Raw genomic sequence first — 12,732 nt, forward strand, 5'->3', positions numbered from 1 at the left:
ATAGCTGGCGATGACACGGAAACAACACCTGTTGGAGGCACCACAGCAACAGCATTGTTACCACACCCAGCTGAGGTTGATTCTGGCCCAGGTTGTTGGGTGGCGTGTATGGTACAGCTGCCGTCCAAATGCCACAAGCAGTTGAAAATAAATGCTGTCAGCTGAAAACTTGCACAACAACATCAGCACGTTTTGTTAAATTATGTCTTGATCTTGATGTATTAGAACTTTGCATTCGTAATATGGGAGACATCAGGAATGATCGGGAAGATAACAGAACAAGGGCCTTCCAAAAAGCAGGCTTTGACAGTTGTGGAAAAAAGTGATAATTGGTTCTAGCTCTCAAATTTCCAAGCCAGAGCTATTTTTTGTCCCTTTGTTTCAGATTCCAAGTAAGCTGAGATGAAGATAAACTTTCCTTGGCTTTAACAAAATCGGTGCGTTCCAACGTAGTAGCAGGATCCTCTACTACTTCTAAAATTGATTTGCCGGCAGTAAATTGGTCTTCGTTGCTCGACTTTTTAAAGAATGGCGGATCATTTCTCTTGAACCTCTCAACTCCTGTCAAAGTTCTCGGGCGCAACTGAATCGCTTGAAATTTTCAGCTCCAAAGTAGAAGTAGAAACGACAGCACTAAACTGTGAGAGAAAACTCTCAGTTGCTTTGGGAACCGACCTCCTTGACTTCGGCATCATCGATAAGGAGAACGAAACAGTACTTGTGCATGCGGCGAAGGCTAACCGTAAAATGTCTCACTCGCTAAACGATCGCCAAAGACAAACCACGATCACGTGGCACTCCAAGCGCCTGCCACTCACAACCAGGCCTCTGCTACGTGACGGCAAAATATCAATTTATGCTAATGACGATTATCACAAATTACCTCATATGTCATAACTTCGAGTCTAAATTTATTATGCTGAAAAAGTTAACGACAACGAAAAAGAAGCTAGAACAAAAGACTAAACCTCAATCGATATCTTAACACTGAATTTATGAGATCACTGCTCTGTGTAATAAAAGTGGATCAGTTTTTGCTACTGAGGCAACAAATTAGTGATTGACGGGTTTGACAGACACTTGGCTTCCTAAGACACCTGGCAAAATTTATGTTTTTAAATTATCTTCGTTAGTCGATAAAACTACCACAGTTTTGTCAGAGTAGCTAAGGTAAGTTGAGTTTTCTATATAACAACAAGTTGAAAACTGTAATGGTGGTGGCGTTCGGGCCCAGTGATTAGGGAACATGTTGAATGTGGTCAGTCGGTCGGTGTCAGTTCCCGTTGCCACCTTCCAGATGGATTGCTGCGCGTCACTAATATTTTTATTTGTGTTGAATGGTTACTTTCCAACACAACAAAACGATAGTTTTGGGAAAATCTTACTGCTGAAAGAGTAGTGCTTCTTTTCCTTGTTCAAATATGACTCTTATACGTTCGATTGACCATATTCCGGAACAGGAATACATGGAATACAAGTTGGAAATCCTTCGTTTTTACGGATATTCACAGTACAAACACCTCCTACAATGCTACTTGAAACATATGTTTATCATTTTTCTTGCTTCAAAACGCCAGACATACCGTTTTAAATTATCACTCCACGTATTCTTGTTTCGGAAAACGGTGAATCGAACGCCCCTTCATTTTCTCTTCATTTTCGCATCCTCTACGGGCATATTACGAACTCAAAAAAATGACCAGGTTCTTACTGGCTTCAAAGCTTTGATTGCTAGAGCTCTGCACCGGTTTGCAGAGGTCATAAGTTCAAATCCGGATCAAGCCTGAATTTTCCAGGTTTTGCTTTCGTTACTGCTACTGTTTGTTTCAACAGCAGAAATGTGTGTCTTTCATTTATTGAGTCTCGTCGTGTGCTTAAATGACCTTCATAACTACAATGATCTAGTATTTCGTAATATTTGAGCTCAACTAATTTGCATACGTGGGTTGAAATTTGACACGCGTCGAGCAACAGAGAGTTTTAGTCGTGTTCTTAGTAGGTAGCTATAGTTTTTAACGTCAGAAAGAGATCTGTTTTGTCGCCATGGTGTAAAATGAAGTTTATTTGGGAAGCCAAAAATATTAAGTTTCTGGTAAATCTAATTTATTGCTACGACTTAGTAGTGCGAAGATTGTTTACATTACTCATTAACACGAAAAATGTTCAAGAATATTATTATATCGCTTTAAAGGGACTCTGTCACGAGCTGCGCATGCTTGAGTTTGTTTGATCTCCCGCTCACAGAAGATTCTAGCCGCCATTATGGATTCACGCGTGAGTCAATTAAAGGGCCACCGACAACCAGTGTCCTTTGCGCGCCTTTGTTGTTTTTATTATCCGGGCAATCGAATCGGCCGGTTCGCTTCAGAAACATCCCGTGAAGAAGAACTTCTGCGAATTCGCTGTTCGATTTGTTTTTTAATCCAAACGCCTTCCTCCTTTCGTTCCATAATCTTAAGGTTGAAGTAGTGAGCCAAATAACATGACGCTTTCCTTCCTCGGCGGACGACCTTTCTTCACAGTTTTCATTTCGCTTTTAACACGAACACAACACCCAAATAACGCCAAAAATACAATATTTAAACATTAAGGAAAATATTAACAAAGTTTGAAGCTACTGGGCATCCAAAACACGACGATGTGAGGCGATGGAATTTGACTTTTCAAGAAATACTAGTTTCTGTATTACAAAAAATGGCGCCGATAGCTTGCACGTCCGCAAAGACTTGTGGTTGTCGGTGGCCCTTTAATGACTTCTATGTCAAACATAGCGCTCAAAATTTAGTACTTACCTGTCAGGAAGAACTTTCCGGATCACTTAACTCTTGTAAATGAAAAAGTGCTTGCAGTACAAAGCGATTTGAAGGAAAACAGCAACAGAGGATGCCCTTGTAAAGGAAGAAACAAATTGTGCGATGTGGAACAAGAGATAAACGTTGCAAGAATAGGGTATGTATTCGCTTAGAAATTATTGAATTTTGAGCAGGTTCGCCAAGTTCTAAACTTATTGGGCTTTTATTTCAGGATTCGCAAGATAATGCACCGCATCCACCCGGGGATCGAAGCTTCGAAGGATTTCAAGCGTCGGCGATGTTCAATCCGAAGAGCGACAACGACGCAAAATGTAATCTTTATGAGTTAGGAAAATATACACGTCACAGCATAATCCAGCTTCATCAACATTATTTCTTAAAATTTGTAAAGTAAACAAGCTTACATATATATTTTTGTGCGTTGTGTTTCCATATTTTCCCCTGTGGGATATTTTTATTGAAAAAGTCTTGTTTTCTCACTGATAACACCTTGTAGTTTTGTACCAAACAATAATAACACATAACGCTAGTTGGCTTGGGGTATTCTGCAAAGTAATAAAATTGCTTTGTACTGTTTCTTGGTAGGCATTTAGTGGTACCCTCAGCGAAGCTATGGTTAGGAAACCTTCGCAAAGGGATGTGGAGTATGGATCACATCCATTCATTTGTATTCAATCAAGTATTGTTGGTATTCAAACAAGGCAAAGTTATTTTGTATAACATTCTTTACAACACCTAGTATGCAAATTATGCTTTCCATCTATTTAAACTCTAGCACTTGTATTTATTTATCACTTGATAGTGGAGTTACGATGACTTCGAAACGTCGTGAAAATAAAAATCTAGTCAGTTTCATATGTTTTTCTTTCTTAGTTATAAGTTTTTCTAAACAACTGCATTTGTTGTTCAGAAGGGGTTTTTTGTTTTGCAGTTTAAATGTGTTTGCTGAAGAGTAAATAATAATTTATTATTCAAGGAGAAGAATAGCTTGAGGAAGAAGACAAATTTGAGCCAACTTCTAAATAATCTTCCACAGAAACCCCGCTCTGGTTGATGGCCCTGAATATGGCCCTCACCTTAAACTTAATAAAGGTGAGGACCAAACAAAGTATTGGTCTGAGTCAACTTGAAGTATACAAAAGGATAAAAAAGTTATTTGTTCCTTGGACTTGTTGTTGTCTTGTTGTTTACCATTCAAATAGAAAGCACCCAAAAAGAGAATTAGAAAACGTTATTAGTTTGAGCACATCAACATGAATGATGAACACCTCTGCAATTAATAGTTCTTTTAATCAGTTTCACTGTAAACAATAACAGAGAAGGTGGCACATTTAACACTATTCTTTTTCACCTGTAACATTATACAAACTAAGGTTACTGAAGCTTGGCAAATAAAATAAGTTATGAACACAAAACTAAATATTTTTCTGCTATTCTAGTGGGTTGACAAAAGTCAATTGGGAAATTTTGAATACCAAAAGAGCAGAGTTAAGGTTAAGGGAAGCAACTTGGACAGAAAATATAAATTATTCCCCTCAACCTCAACTTTTCTTTTGTTCTTCCACAATTCGAAACTAGCTTATTGTTTTTTGAGAAAATTATGTCACACACTATTGTTTAATAATATTGTGGGGCACAAGCATATCAATTGAAATAGCTGACGAAACAAAGGAAACAACCTTCAGGCTCCAAAAATGATTTTTTAACAAATAATGTCACGCCATATCTGACCAAGCCTTTTACGAATATCACGGCCATCTTGAATATTCTATTGGTTTGACGGAGATATTATGGAGGAGGGTGGGGGGGGCACAAATGCATCTCTACGCATAGGTACTGTTGGTATATTTTTTAATTTTATCTTCATCTCAGCTTACTTGGAATCTGAAACAAAGGGACAAAAAATAGCTCTGGCTTGGAAATTTGAGAGCTAGAACCAATTATCCCTTTTTCCCACAACTGTCAAAGCCTGCTTTTTGGAAGGCCCTTGTTCTGTTATCTTCCCGATCATTCCTGATGTCTCCCATATTACGAATGCAAAGTTCTAATACATCAAGATCAAGACATAATTTAACAAAACGTGCTGATGTTGTTGTGCAAGTTCTCAGCTGACAGCATTTATTTTCAACTGCTTGTGGCATTTCGACGGCAGCTGTACCATACACGTCACCCAACAAGCTGGGCCAGGATCAACCTCAGCTGGGTGTGGTAACAATGCTGTTGCTGTGGTGCCTCCAACAGGTGTTGTTTCCGTGTCATCGCCAGCTATGCCTCTACCCTCCTCACCCAGATCATCCTCCATTATCAGGAGAGAATAGTATTATTCCAATAATATTTTACTATAAGCATCAGTACCAATAATAATAGTTATTGCTGTTGATGCTAATTTCAAATAGAATAAAGGAGTGAGGAAAATTGTAGACACATACTGGATTTCAAACAGGATATTTAAGTACAAAACAACAGTACTGAAATGACAAAACCTACTCTACAGACCATCATGCCGTATTATTATAAATTTTGAGAGGGAATGTAGCTGTGATTCACAGGAAAAACTACATGTACTGCTCTTCCTTTTTTTGTTAGGCCTAACATCAGTTACTACGAATTATTTTTCCACTATTATTTTGTAACCAAGAAAATTATAATTGAATTAGAAGTTCCGGTAATACTCACTGTCAGTAGTACTCCCCACTTTCGTTATCATGAATGCATTTGTCCTTATTGAGGAGCTGTATCGCTCGGTTATGGAGTTCTTCATAACTTGGAAGACCATAAATTTACAAATATCCGTACTCCTCCTCTGTGGTCAATTGTTTATCACTGTTTATGGATCTATGATAATGAAACAGAGATGATCAACATCTATAGCAAGACAGCTGACCACAGAAAGATAACAAATACCCGAACAATCAATTTTCTCTTGTTTACCTAATCAAATTTCAGCGTTTTCTCACCATGCGCTTAGTAGTACATCCAGTTGTTTGCAAAGAACTTTTGACCGCAAGTCGTGTTGATTCAGTGATTGTCTGTGCGATACAAAATATGGAAATTGCAAAGAGTATTAAAAGTTGAATAACCGTAATTGAGTAGGCAATAGACTCTTATTACCTTCTGCGATATTCCAGCGAAAGTACGCACTCAGTGTTGCTGCCATCAGTGTATCCTGCTTCAAATTTGGCCTCAATCCTCGACTGAAAAGTTGTCTCAACCAAATAAATCCTCTTGTGAGACGTCTCCAATTTTCTTCTCTGTACGGCACCTGAAACGTTTCTCTTCCGACCGGAGAACTCTCGCTCACTTACCATCGTGGCCACCACCGCTTGTGGACGCCATTTTGTTTTTCCCTCTAAACTTGAAAACGTTTGCCGGACGTTTTCAAGTTTAGAGTAAAACTGGAGCATGCGCGATGCATGACAGTGTCCCTTTAAGCTGACCCAAAAACATTAAGATAGTAAAAAAGCTTCATCTTTATTAACCATTTCCTTCGCTTTTGTGTTTGTCAGCATTGCGATTTGCGATAATTGAGGTTGACGTGTTCGCAAGTATGTTTTTGCATCTCATGGATGTTTAGATTTTCAATTACAAACTCTGTTTTGACTAAAACAGACAAAGAAGGCTTCCTGACCCGACAGATGAAATGTAAATATTCAGTTAAATATTACAACAAAATTAAAAAACGAAAGACGGAAGTTTCTTGGGTAAAAAGTACGTTGTTTTACTCTGAAAATATCGAACGATTGACATTCTTACCGGCAGTTCGTTTAATGTAAACAAGTACATTTATACAAGGTGATCACGTGCACCTTTATGGTTGCCTAGCGCATGATCAATTTTGCCTTTTGACAGAACATGACTTTCCCCTTGATTCATAGACGTCAGACTGCAGAAATTTTAGTGTTTTTACGATCGATTGCCATTAATCTTTCGCTGAGAATTAGAAAATCACAGTTTTGTATAAAAACTATAAAATTTTTTTCTTCATCTGTCTTTGGGTTACCCTGGGTGCCAGAGAAATTTTTTTTTCAGGGTCGGATACAATGTTCCGCGATTCCAAATCAACGGGCGAGTCTGGTCGCACAATCCCAGAGTCTCATTTCAATGTCATCAATTTGTCCTAGTTCGCTAATTGGACACTACGTTCGAGGGAGTTTCTGCTTGGACAAATGGAAAAACCGGCTATCAACAGCTGTTGTGACAAGCAGCGTTGCGTGACTTTGGCCCGAGAGGAAAAGGCCAAACTGTTCCGATGGTCCTTGTACTGCTTCAGTGCCTTCACGCACGATAACGGCTTTGACAGCTTTGACAACGTGAAAAGACCCATTTACCCATTTTAATTTTAGTGTAATTATTTTGCTTATCGATTCGCGCATGAGAGCACCTGCAGATACTCAAGCTCGTTTGAGTACGGTCTGGGGAATTAACTAAAAGAGTTGAACTCACAACCGTTTGTTGCAACTGTGCCTGGGAACTTTGATCTCTAGCCCTTTTGCTATTACAGTATCCTGTTTTAAACACGTTCAACAATAAATTTTCCCTCTGAGGGAAAAAAAAACTTTCATCAAACAAATCAATGTTATCAAGTGAAGCTATGATCCTCGCAGTTATGAACGCAATTTTTGCAATTGCGTAAAGAAGCCTGAAAAATTCAGGACTTCAACGGGGTTTGAACCCGTGAACTCGCGATACCGGTGCGACGCTCTAACCAACTGAGCTATGAAGCCACTGACGTTGGGAGCTGCTTATTTGTGGGTTCTAATGTTCCCGTGAGGAATGAATCAACGATGAAATGATATATGAAATGGATCATATATGAACTGCGGATATTAAATCAAGTGAAGCTATGATGGTCGCAGTTATGAACGCAATTTTTGCCATTGAAAAATTCAGGACTTCAACGGGGTTGAACCCATTTCATGTATCATTTCATCGTTGATTCATTCCTCACGGGAACATTAAAACCCACAAATGACCAGCTCCCAACGTCAGTGGCTTCATAGCTCAGTTGGTTAGAGGGTCACACCGGTATCGCGAGGTCACGGGTTCAAACCTCGTTGAAGTCCTGAATTTTTCAGGCTTCTTTACGCAATTGCAAAAATTGCGTTCATAACTGCGAGCATCATAGCTTCACTTGATTTCATATCCGCAGTTCATATATGATCCAATTCATATATCATTTCATCGTTAAATCAATGTTACGCACCGAAAATCAATACACCATTAAAATTGCTCCAAAATTATTTAAACTGTTGAAATAAATAGAGCGTTTTCACTCACGTGACCAGCAGCCATATTGGATTACTGAAACAAAAGAAAGTATTTGCATAAAAATAGCGTCCAATTCCCAAAGGATTATTTTGGTACACCATCATGGCCACCATTCCTTTTTTTTGGAACACCAGCATGGCCGCCGTGACGTCATGTGAAAACGCTCTATAGACATCACTGTAATCACAATTTTAAGGAATGTTAATGATGCGCTTCATTGCGTTCCGTGGGAAGCAGTCTCAACTTGCCGGCCAAAACTAGTTTGACAACAACACCGCGACGAGAAATCTGAGCTGTTTTTACGCATGGAAATGAGGTTATGGCGTTTGCGACCAGAGGAATTTTTTCGTCTTCGACCGTTGATTTGGAATCGTGGAGCTTTCTCTCTGACCTTGAAAAAAGAGTCCTCTGGCACCCAGGGTATCTTTTGGCTTGCCTTTTACTGTAAACTCTTGGCTTTTAAGGTACTTTTTGGTGTAAACGTTAAGCCAAAAAAAAAAAATCAGATTAGACTGAAAAGAAGAGGAATTTAGAAGCGTTTGCTTAGGGCAACTGAAAGACATGCATGACGTCCGTCAGAGCAATTTGCAGTTAGTTTTATTACAGACTATTTGAGAAGAATTGAGTGAGTTTTACTCATGCATGAGCGTGTTTTGTTATCTTTGAACTGATTTTATTACCAAACCTAAAAAAGCTAAAAACGATCAAAAGGGAGCCAAAGGGCCACTGCTGGCACGACATCTGGGTGACCCCTCAAATGGTCTAAATGACCCCACTTGAAAAAAGTAACTGGAACGCTGCAGTTCAATACCGCCCAACTCATTGCCTTTTGTTTTTGTGTAAAACGTACCACAGGCAACCCAGTTTACGCTCATGGAGCGTGTAGTCTCAAAGATAGAGCTCTAAACATAACAAGGAAACACAGAATAAACAGGTTGATTGGACTGTGGATCAATCGCGGAATAAAGGAAGGTATCGTTGACATCACTTATAGTCATTAATGTACCAACCTGAGCCTCATTGGCTGTCGAAACAAAAGATCTTTTGTTCCTGTGGTTGGCACATTTGAGTAACAAAAGCAATGTTTGTAAATATATATCTTCCCCATAACGGTCTTTCTTATTCGTGATAGGAATTACTTATACTGAAAACTGTTGGTTGGTTCTAAAATTATGGTAGCACCTGCTATATCCCAAGCACCATCTCTTGTTTTTCAGTGATACAGTAGAGAGCAAGACATTCTCGGTCTAGTCGGCGTAGGGCTCAATCTCGGGCTTTTGTCAGGGTAAGTCGAGTTTCACCTTGACGCATGTCCTTGCTGGGTAACATGAAGTCGTTGTACCATAAAATGCATTCAATATGACAATGAAAATAGCTTCAAATTAACTGATGGGGGAAGAATCGCAAATATCGGAGAAACAGCAAGTTTAGAAAGAGAGAAAACGCCAGAGTGACAAAGGCAAAGAGGGGCTCTCAGAAAGTCGCAAATATCTCAAAATCGCAAAAGTAACAAGGATTCTACAAACACGGTAACATCGTTCCCAACAATTTCCGCAACAATGGCAAGAACAGCAATTTTTAACGAGAGGCAAAACGACACAGTGACGAAGGCAAAGAGGGGCCCTCATAAAGCCCCAAAAATTGACGGCAAAATCGTTGTTAACAAGTATCGCAAATATCGCAAAACCAGCAAATTTAGCACCAGAGAAAACTCCAGAGTATGGAAGACTGCGTTAGGGATATTGACTTGTGGATGCTAGCAAACAAACTGAAACTGAACAGTGACAAGACTGAAATTCTAGTATTTTCGTCCCCTTATTGCCCACCTCCCGCTTAGAACAACCTTGTCGTAGCTTCTGAAATTGTTAACTGTTCAACTACTGCTAAGAATATTGGGGTTATTTAAAACAATTCTCTGTCAATGCTTCCTCGTGATACAGCCGTACTCGTCTTCTTTTTTTCATCTTCGAAACATTTTCAAGATTCACAAGTTTCTCTGTTATGATACATACACAACTCTAATTCATGCCTTCGTTACGTCAAGGATCGACTATTGTAATTCGCTGCTCTGTGTATTTTACAACGTCTGCAGGGTGTCCTTAATAGTGCTGTAAGGCTCATTTATCTTAGCAGTAGATATAAACATGTCACTCCTTTGCTTATCCAGCTTCATTGGCTCCCTTGAACAGAGGATCACTGTTATTACATACAAGGATCTTCATGGTTCTGCACCTGACTATATCACTGAGCTCATGTAAGGCATGTAAGTCATGCCAATGGAGTTATCCTTGTCAAATGTTTATTGGGACTTTTTTTAAAACCGAGTTTTTATGTGGTCACTTTAGTCTTCATATTCAATTGTAATATGCAATGTTTTTTTGACAGGGTCAAACTAGTCCCCCTTTTTCGATTTACAAGGTTTTTACAGGGTCAAACCAGTCCCTCTTTTCGATTTACAAGGCTTTTACAGGATTACCCCTTTTTCGTTTTAAAAGGTCTTTACAGGGTCAAGCTAGTCCCCCTTTTTCGATTAACAAAGTTTTTACAGGGTCAGACCAGTCCCACTTTTTCGATTTACAAAATTTTTACACGGAATTGCAAACGTTTTCAGGGCTTCCTCCTTTTTTAGCTAGTTTTCAAAATATGTGAGGCAGCGAGGCATGTAAGCTTATTAAAAAAGGAAAGCATTAAGGTTACCTAAAAGCTAACCGTTGTTTCTCGCTCTATTTCTCTCAGCTTTACGTTGGGTTTCATTGAAATTTTCTCTTCTTCTCCTTCCTCCGCTTCTCTCGAGGATTTCTTCACTTAAATTTCTCAAATTTCGTTGCCTCTTCCCTCGTGCTCTTTCCTGCTCTTTGCTCGTCACTAATATAATTTCCCGCCAGAAAAACGCGGGTTGCCAAATGCAACGCTGCCACGCGATTTCCCGCCAGGGAAAATTGCCCGAACACTCCCGTCCCCAGAGGCTGTCCTGCCTCCCTCCTCCACCCCGACAGTCTGTACGGGTGGACGGACGGACGTGACGTCATAACCAAAATTTCTCGCATTGTTAGATTTCCCAAAAAATCTTACCCATGGTACTCCGCTGGCGCACTTCGCGCGCCTGAGCTCCTTATCACTTTTGGGCTGCTGAAAGGACTTCTTGTACTTGTCATTTCCTGATTGCCCTCATTTCCACACGGGTGATTTTCGTGTTGCGCATATCTTCGGCAGTTGGAAGAAAATTACTTGTTGCATTTAACATATTTCCTACATTTGTTTCTTTCCGTTTCACTATATTACTCGTTTGAAGAACGAAGCATACACATATCAATGGTTCAGTAACTTTCGTGCCAAATGTCCTGTTGTTTTCAGACATACGTGGTGAATTTCCAGCCTGCCCTTGAATTTTATCTTGCGATATTTAGAAGCGTAACCTAGCGATATTAGTGATTTTTGTCAACGATGTTCACGGCAGTTGCAGGTAAATTCCTTGAGTTACTTTTGCGATATTTGCTAAATTGCGGCTCGTTTAGACTCTGTTTAGGGCGGCATTCGCGTAAACTGTTCCTTGCTGAATTTGTTATTCTTGCAATATTTGGGATTTCTGTTAACGATTTTTTCGGCAGTTGAATGTTTAGAGTATCGACATACTGGTATTCAGCAAAACAATTGAAAGCTAACCGTCTTCAAAGGGGTTTTAGGTTTTAGACCTAAATACTGTAGATTAGTGCGGCTCCAATAGACGTCGTTACAGTTGGTCAACATTAATTTCCATCCCTCAAACTGACATTGGACATTTCGTAACATTTACACGACGCAATATCCCATGTTAATATTGACAAGCTTACCGCTCTAAAAGGAAAGAAAACAGGCAGAATTACAGCTTTAGTTCAACAAGAAATAGCGTTTCTAAGCTATGCTGCGCTGATCTACAGTATTTAGGTCTAAAAACCCCGTTGAAGACGGTTTACTTTCAATTGTTTTGCTGGGTACTACTATTTCAATACTCTAAAAAATTCGATTTTCCGGGGGGTTGTCTCGTTAGTCTAGTGGATATTGGAAACTGCAAGGTGAAGCCACCGATCCGGGTTCAACTCTTTGCCTCGCCTATCGTGAATCTTCTCAGCTTGTTTAATATCTTTGTTTCGTTGAAGTAGACTATACGTCGTCTAAGTTGAATAAAAAGGGAAATGTCAGTTTGAGGGATGGAAAGAAGTGATGACCGTTACAGTTGTATGCTTAGTTACCTGGCCTTTAAATGAAAGTGAGGCTAGTGTTGACCTTGTTATGATACAGGCCTCCCTCCTTTTCATACGTTAATGATGTTGTTGTCATGCTAATTAGTAAGAATTTACATAAGAAAAGCAGTGAGGTTAGGGTAAGGTCAACTCCAGCCTCACTTTGATAATACGTTGGCCAGGTAACTAAGCGCACAACTGTAAAATGGTCTATTCTGCCTGTTTTCATTTTTTGTACAGCGGTAAGCTTGTCATATTAAGATGGGATATTGCGTCGTGTAATTGTTACGAAATGTCCAATGTCATTTTGAGGGATGGCCATGAGTGTTGGCCTTTAGCCTGTACGTTAAGTTTTCCCATTTCTGGTGTAGAGAACAGTAGGCTATGGCACATTATTGTGTTCTTTTTTGCTATTATGCTTTTACTTTTTT

General features: G+C 39.5%; 1 protein-coding gene across 3 annotated transcripts in view; it reads left to right on the plus strand.

Moving 5' to 3' along the window:
* The first annotated feature begins 903 nt into the window (after positions 1-903).
* The window catches only part of LOC137978612 (histamine H2 receptor-like), a 28,330-nt gene continuing 16,501 nt past the window's right edge, over positions 904-12,732 (plus strand). The window contains exons 1-3 of one of the 3 annotated variants that reach the window (XM_068825611.1): positions 904-1,170; positions 8,937-9,053; positions 9,299-9,366. The gene's annotated coding sequence lies outside the window, so the exon portion shown is untranslated. The remainder of the gene's footprint in view (positions 1,171-8,936; positions 9,054-9,298; positions 9,367-12,732) is intronic. The other 2 variants (XM_068825618.1, XM_068825626.1) reach the window with 2 other exon arrangements.

Source organism: Montipora foliosa, chromosome 1 (assembly GCF_036669935.1).
Source record: "Montipora foliosa isolate CH-2021 chromosome 1, ASM3666993v2, whole genome shotgun sequence".
Classification (NCBI taxonomy): Eukaryota; Metazoa; Cnidaria; class Anthozoa; order Scleractinia; family Acroporidae; genus Montipora; species Montipora foliosa.